Below are 8,242 nucleotides of genomic sequence, written 5' to 3' on the forward strand. Positions count from 1 at the left end.
CTAGCGATGAAGATTTCAAGAGACATTGTCTTTTTGTCTAGGATTTTCTTGGCTCTTGGCACAAAGTCTAATGGACTCTTTGCATTAGTTATGGACATAGGGATTTGTAACATCCTAGAATGATTTCCCCATGGTGCTTTAGTGTTAGATTTCAACATTTCTTTTCTATCCTATAGAAATCAGGTTTGCTCATATTCTCAATACATGAATAGCATTTCATCAATCAATAAAACATTTATCACTATTAGTTTATTTGTGCACATGCGTTGTTAATCTTATTATTAATCATAGGATTTGTGCATTTATGGTAAGTTGGTATTGGCCAACAATTTGTTGGATTTCCCCTTATTGTTCCAATGTTAAATTTCAACAATTATTTATATTCTATAAAGATTCACAATAAAAGTAAGAAATCTTGTTAAATAATGATAATTACTAAAAACAAAATATTAATGAAAAATTACTATTTCATTTAAGATTCTCCATGCTTTTTACAAAAAATTTAGACTAAACATGTAGTTTTGATGATGGTTATTATCTTAAAGATATTTTATAAATTTATGTAGTCTTTGGAAGATAATTTAGTAATAGCTTTTAAATGATTATATAATTATACCTAATAAGATAAAATGTTTTCTTCACATATTCTCCAGACCTTACGTATCAAAACTACATTTTTTCCTTTTATTAAATACTAGCTTATATATACCTAAATATATTATGTTGAGAGTAATCATTCTCAAGGTGCCTATTTTCATCTAATCCCAAGGTTATATTAATCATAGTTGAGATTTATGAAAATAGGTGCCTCGAGAATGATAACTCTTGGTGTAATATATATATATATATATATATATATATATATATATATATATATATATATATAGTGGCAATCGTCATGCAACAGAAAAATATTTTTTAATTATTCTATTTTTGATAAGGTTAGTATCGAATTATTTATTTATTTTTAAATATAGTTGTATAAAGTTACTATAAAATTGTAGTTCTATAAACTTACTATAAAATTATTCTTCAACATTTTATTGTTTAATTCTACATATAGTGTTTAATTTGCATGACTTTAATTTGTTTTTATTTTAAGGATTGTTATGTAAAATGTTACAATCATGAGTAAAGTTATGGTTAGGTTTAGTGTTAAGGTTAGGGTTAGGGTTAGGGCTAGGGTTAGAGTTAGAGTTAGGATTAGCATTAGAATTAAAATTAGGGTTTGAATTAGAGTAAGAGTTAAGGTTAGGGTTAGGATTAGGGTTAAGGTTACAATTAGAGCTAGAGTTAGGGACAAGCTTAGAGTTACAGTTAGAGTTACACTTAGTGTTAGGGTTAAGTTTAGAATTAGAGTTAGAGTTAGGGTTAGGGATAGGGTTAGAGTTAGAGTTAGGGTTAGGGTAAGGGTAAGAATTAAGGTTAGGGTTATAGTTAGGGTTAGAGTTAGGGTTAGAATTAGAGTTCTGGGGTTAGAGTTAGAGTTAGAGTTAGAGTTAGAGTTGGAGTTAGAGTTAGAGTTGGAGTTAGGATTAGCATTAGGATTAAAATTAGGGTTAGAAATAGGGTTAGGGTTAGGGTTTGAATTAGAGTAAGAGTTAAGGTTAGGGTTAGGGTTAGGGTTAAGGTTACAATTAGAGCTAGAGTTAGGGACAAGATTAGAGTTATAGTTAGAGTTACACTTAGGGTTAGGGTTAGGTTTAGAATTAGAGTTAGAGTTAGGGTTAGGGATATGGTTAGAGTTAGAGTTAGGGTTAGAGTTAGGGTTAGAATTAGAGTTCTAGGGTTAGAGTTAGAGTTAGAGTTAGAGTTAGAGTTAGAGTTAGAGTTGGAGTTAGAGTTAGAGTTGGAGTTAGAATTAGAGTTAGAATAAGGGTTAGAGTTAGAGTTAGAGTTAGGGTTATAGTTATGGTTAAGATTAGGGGTAGAGTTAGGGTTAGTGTTAGGGAGATTGTTAGGATTAGGGTTAGCATTAGGGTTAGAGTTGCAATTACAGTTAGAGTTAAAATTAGAGGTAGTGTTAGTGTTAGTGTTAGTATAAGTGTTCTAGAGTTAGAGTAAGAGTTAGAGTTAGAGTTAGAGTTAGAGTTAGTGTTAGTGGTAGGGTCAAGATTACAATTAGAGTTAGACTTATAGTTAGAGTTAGAATTAGGGATAGGGTTAGAATTAGAGATAGAGTTAGAGTTAGGGTTAGAGTTAGAGTTAGAGTTAGATTTAAGGTTAGAATTAGGGTTAGAATTAGCATTAGAGTTAGAATTAGTATTAGAGTTAGGGTTAGGGTATGAATTGGAGTGAGAGTTAGAATTAGGGTTAGAGTTAGGATTAGAGTTATAGTTAGGTTAATAATTAGGTTTGGATTAGGACTAGAATTGGGGTTAGGATTAGAATTAGGATTAGATTTAGAGTTATATAGGTTTAGGGTTAGGGTTAGTGGTAGAATTAGAGTTAGAGTTAGAGTTCAAGTTAAGGTTCAGGTTAGGCTTAGAATTAGGGTTACAAATACAATTAGGGTTAGAGTTAGAGTTAGAATTAGGGTAAGGATAAGAATTAGGGTTACAAATATAGTTAGAGTTAGAATTAGGGTTAGGGTTATGGTTAGGGTTAAGGTTAGGGTTAGAATTAGAGTTAAAGTTAGAGTTAGAGTTAGAGTTAGAGTTAGAGTTAGAGTTAGAGTTAGAGTTAGAGTTAGAGTTAGAGTTAGAGTTAGAGTTGGAGTTAGAGTTAGAGTTAGGGTTAGCACTAGGGTTATAGTTAGAGTTAGGGATAGCATTAGGGTTAGGTTTACAATTAGAGTTATAGTGCTAGTGCTAGAGTTGGGGTTAGAATTGGGGCTAGGCTTAAGGTCAGGGTTAGGGTTAGGGTTAGAATTAGAGTTAGAGTTAGGGTTCAGGTTAGAGTTAGATTTGAAGTTGGAGATAAAGTTGGGGTTAGTGTTAGATTTAGGGTTAGACTTAGGATTAGATTTAGGGTTAGAGTTAGAGTTAGGGTTAGAATTAGGGTTGGGGTTAGGATTAGAATTAGGGTTAGAGTTAGAGTTATATATAGTGTTCGGATTACAATTAGAGTTAGAGTTATATATAGTGTTAGGATCAGGATAAGGGGTAGGGTTAGGGTTAGAGTTAGGGTTAAGGTTAGGGTTACAGTTAGAGTTATAGTTATAATTATGGTTAGAATTAGGGTCAGAATTATGGGTAGGGTTAGGGTTAGAATAAGAGATAGAGTTAGGGTTAGAGTTAGAGTTAGAGTTAAAGTTAGAATTACAGTTAAAATTAGGGTTAGGGTTAGGGTTATAATTAATTTTAGAGTTATAATTAGAGTTAGTAGGGTTAGAATAAGTGTTAGAGTTAGGCTTAGGGTGAGCATTAGATTTTGAGTTAGAGTGAGAGTTAGTATTAGAGTTATAGTCTAGGGTTAGGGTTAGGGCTAAAATTGGGGTTAGGGTTAGAATTAGGATTGGAGTTAGGGGTATATAAGTTTAGGGTTAGGATTAGTAGTAAAATTAGAGTTAGAGTTAGAGTGAGAGTTGGGGTTGGGGCTAGAATTAGGGTTAGGGTTATAATTAGAGTTAGAGTAAGAGTTAGAGTTAGAATTAGAGTTAGAGTGAGGATTTGTGTTATTATTATGGTTAATGTTATCTCTTAGAGTTAATTCTTTCTTAATTAACATATTTAGTAACCACGTCCATTGAATAAATCTTTTGTACAAAAGTACACTTAGTTTTTCTTGTTCTCTTCTTCATGAAAGTTACATAGAACAATGAGGAAATAAAACTCCTAATACAACTAATTAGAAGTAAAATTATGAAATTAGAGACAATCATGAATTATATACAAAAAAATCTTTGTAATGGTGTAAATACATGTCACCTTATTCAATTATTAGGATTCCTTTGTGACCTTTATTTGAAAAATGATTGTGAAAGACTTCTTTCATCATTGAAGGAAATCCATCCACTTTTGTAGATGTGTCACACAAGAATATTTCTGCATCTTTCATATGCATTACTTCCATTTCTTCAACATAGTCAATTGGCAATATTGTGTTCTCCAAAACTTTTATTATAGTTGTGCACGACTCTTTAATTATTTGTAGGCATTTGTCAAACTCTATCTCAAAGAAATCATTTGAGGTCATTCAAGTAGTCAGGCTCGTACCAATAATGTTTGATTCTCTGTTCGATACACCCATAACTCAAATAGTAACCTACAAACATATAAACAAACATCAATATATAGAAAAAATAAAAATAAAAAAGTATTAATAATTAACATAAATTCTTTCAAATGAATAATATTCAAAATAAGATGAATAAAAAAGGAAATTGTTGTCACTTAGGTTTGCACCCTTGTCCAAGGCCTATGCGTGAGGACAACCTAGTGAAACATGGAAACAACCTCCAAGCTATGGGACTTGAACTGTGAGGTTGACTCTCCGGAGAAGGCCGACTTCCTCTTACTATCAGGGTGCACCTATCTACTCTCGAAAGGAAAAGGGGAAGAAGGAGATGCAGAAAACAACTCTACCCTAGCTTAACTATGGAGGTGATGCACCAAAATAGAGTGTTCAGACTCATTTCTGCCCACACATGCGCTACTAAACCAAGATAACATTCAAGAGACATACACACCCAGACTTATATCAATCAATAACCACATACAGATCAAGAAACTAGACTGAATAACACAAGGAAAAGATTTCACTTATATGTTATCCAATAGGCCAAAAATGGATATAGCATGCAAGTCACAAATCTCAACAATACACCAATGAGAGGCAAGATGGATGCAAATGCACATTGATGGTTGAAGGAGATGATACAGAACGTTACACAGCTCAGAGACAAAGGGAATTTTACACTGCAAATCTGCAAGCAGTAGCAGAGAAATCAGAAAGGAGTCCCTTTACAAAAACTACAAAATCTGCCTTTATAGTTTAGGCATAACTAAGGATTTTTTGCATTACATTTATTTCTCAACGACTGGCATTAACTTCTCACCCTAAAAAATCCAATCAAAGATCTAGTGGTCTTGAGTACCAAAATCTGATATTCGTTTGAGAAAGAGCCTAGAGAAGATAGAACGGCGCCATAACTGCGCTCTGACCAGGTAGATGGATCGACTGAGATGGTGGAGTGTTTCCTTTATGTTTCGCATTCATCTATGGTAGTTTGGGATTGATCATGAAGATCAGATCGCTCAACAAAATTGATTATCTTCATTTTTTTGGTTCATGAATCAACCGGGTCAAACTAGTCTTACAGCCAACTAGGCCACGCGGGCCAATCACCTTTCTTCGTTTTGCCACTTGAGGAAGTTTTCCGTGGTTGACCTTCCATCATCGAACTAACCGTGCCACCTTTGAACTATTTTCACTAACTGTGATGATCACACTAATCGTCAGCCGCTAACCACCAAACCTAGCCGAGCCAGCAAGACACGTGTCATCAGGGTGTGATGTCGCTAACGTTAACTCCTGAGCAGTTCCTCATAGCACGATGGTGCCCACCGTAAATCTATCTCAATCTGACGATCAGAACTGCCTCATACTGCTCTGTGCTGTCCTTACCCCAAGCCAATCATTTTTGGTGCCACCTTAGTAACCGCTCTATGCCCAAACGACACTTGGCAACACCTCAGTGACCGCACCCTGGTGAGACCTGGTCCCACTGACACGTGGTGAAAGGGCACCATGTCGCTATGGTAAAGATTGTACAACTTCACCATGGCGACATGGCAACATCCGTCGATTATCCTTGATCTAACGGCAAGCAAGATGGACACTGCCCTTTGCTTCTCAATGTATCGATCAATGGGAACCGGCCATGTGCCAACCATCTGTATTTCTTGCACCTCTAAACCTGGACCCACCAGACACGTGTCCCTCAAGTGCTATGTCATCAACGTAAAACTCGCACAGCTTATCCATAGCGCGATGGCACTTGTCATTGATCTCTATAGATCCGACGGTGGAGATCTTAACCCTTTCATGCACTGGCGACGCTGACTAAACTCTGACCTAGCGCACACGGTTGCTTCCCATTAGCCTAACAAAGCACCACCTGGCAGACTCGAGACTTGACCCCACCGAGTGGCCACGTGTCGACTAGGTGCCATGTCGTTATGGGAAAATTGAGGTCAAATTCCCATAGCACCATAGCACCCAACTGATGACATGTCCTCTCCTGCACGTGGTTCCCTCTGATTCGCCACTGTGACATCAGACTTTCTGACTGTGCAGATGAGGTACGAAATGGGACCCAACCATTTGCCTGAACTCCTGCCGTTGGTTTTTTTCGTTGCCGTGAACCTTGTCGCCGACACAGAGGCTCATCGTAAAATATCACCTTCGGCCGACCGGGCGCTATGTCACTATCAAAAAAATTGTGAGTTTTTCAATGGTGACATGGTGCCTTGCCATCTTTTGGACATTTCAGCCTGTGAAACACATACTTGCTCGGCCATCGCAAACATTTTTTGGGAACGCAACCTGCCTGCCATGAGACTTTTCCATCAAGCGCTATGTCGCTATGAAGATTTATCGGCCAACACACGATAGCGACATAGCACCCATGGTGCCATGAAACTTTTTCGACCCGCCGAACTTGTTGCCTGGCCCATTGGACCCACCGGACACGTGGTGAAAGGGTGCCATGCCGCTAACGTAAACTTGGCACATCTTTGCCATAGCGAGACAGCGCCAACCATAGATCTGACTTAGATCTGACGGCAGAGAACCTGCGGGCCATGGAAACTTTTACAAGGTTTGATCGCTTAGATTTTTTGATGTCTCTTAGGCATTAAAATAATATTAATTCTAGGACTAGCCGTTGGATGGATCGATCATTAGAAATTTGAATCCTTGGCGGGTGAACAAATGATAACATTTCTAGTGACTCACAGGGGACACAAGCCTGCTATGTGTATGACCAGTTGCCTGTGAACAATCCATTGGGCTATGGAGTCAAAAATGGGTCCAAAAGGTACAAATTTGAGAACTCCAAAACCTTAACCCTTCTGCGAGGAAATCAAAACATTAAAAAAAAAAAACCCTACCTCTGCAACTACAACTGAAACAAAACAAAACCTCCTCTGCAACCTGAGACGCCTCAAAATCTACTACCTCACAGGGAGACGGCTGTGCCTGCGCACTTCTTGAAAAGGAGGAAACAACAGAAAGAACTAAACTACTGATATGTACATGGTTTTTTACAATTTCATCAGAAGCAAGACTTAAGATGGATCCCATTAACTGGAATGGGCAGTATTTTGCCATTTGGCCTACTCAGCTAGAATGCATTGGCCTACTTGGAACTAGATATTAGATAAGGGCCACTCCACAATGCATCAAACTTGGAATGTCTTTCTAGTTTCGCCCTATCTGCATCCCATTTCAAAACTAGATCCCCTTCTTTGAAAGTTCTGACCCTGGCCTTCTTATCAAAGTTTCTTTTTACCTGTTGCTGATGTATCTCCAAGGTCTTCATAACTTTATCCCTTTTTTCCTCTAGCTCCATCAGCTCTGCCATTCTTACTGACATGGCATCATCTTCAATTAGTTCTAGCTGATGAGCCAACTCCAAGGATGGGAACTCCAATGAAACTGGGAGTCTGGCCTCCCTACCATATACCAGTACAAAAGGTGAATTCCCAATAGATCTCTTGGGTGTTATCCTATCAGCCCACAGAGCAGTCCTTAATTTTTTATGCTAGACCCTCTGCTTGTCTTTTATTGTCCTCTTCATGATTTTGATCAGATTCTTGTTGGAAGACTCAGCCAAACCATTACCCTGGGGATAGTAATTTGATGACATGCTCAGGTAGATGTTGTGATTCATTGCCCATGCACAAATTTGGGTTCCAACAAAAAAGACTTGGCATTGTCCGAAATGATAGTAGAAGGAGCACCAAATCTAGATACAATTCCATCAAGGAATTCATCAACTGATGGCTCTGTCGCATCCTTCAAGGCAACTGCCTCTATCCACCTAGTGAAATAATCAGTAGCAGCCAAAATCCATTTATGACCTACACTAGATGGAGGATTAATAGGGCCTATAAAATCCAACCCCCACTGGATAAAGGGCTGATCCACCTGAATAGGATGAAGGGGGAGAGCTGCAAGCCTATATTTTCATGAGAAGAAAGCACACTTCTCACATTTTCTCACATATCTATAACAATCATGGAACAGAGATGGTCAATAATAACCAGCCCTCATGATCTTCGTGGCAGTTGTTCTT

This window comes from Cupressus sempervirens, chromosome 10 (genome assembly GCF_028749045.1).
Source record: "Cupressus sempervirens isolate cs-2001-9-10 chromosome 10, ASM2874904v1, whole genome shotgun sequence".
NCBI lineage: Eukaryota > Viridiplantae > Streptophyta > Pinopsida > Cupressales > Cupressaceae > Cupressus > Cupressus sempervirens.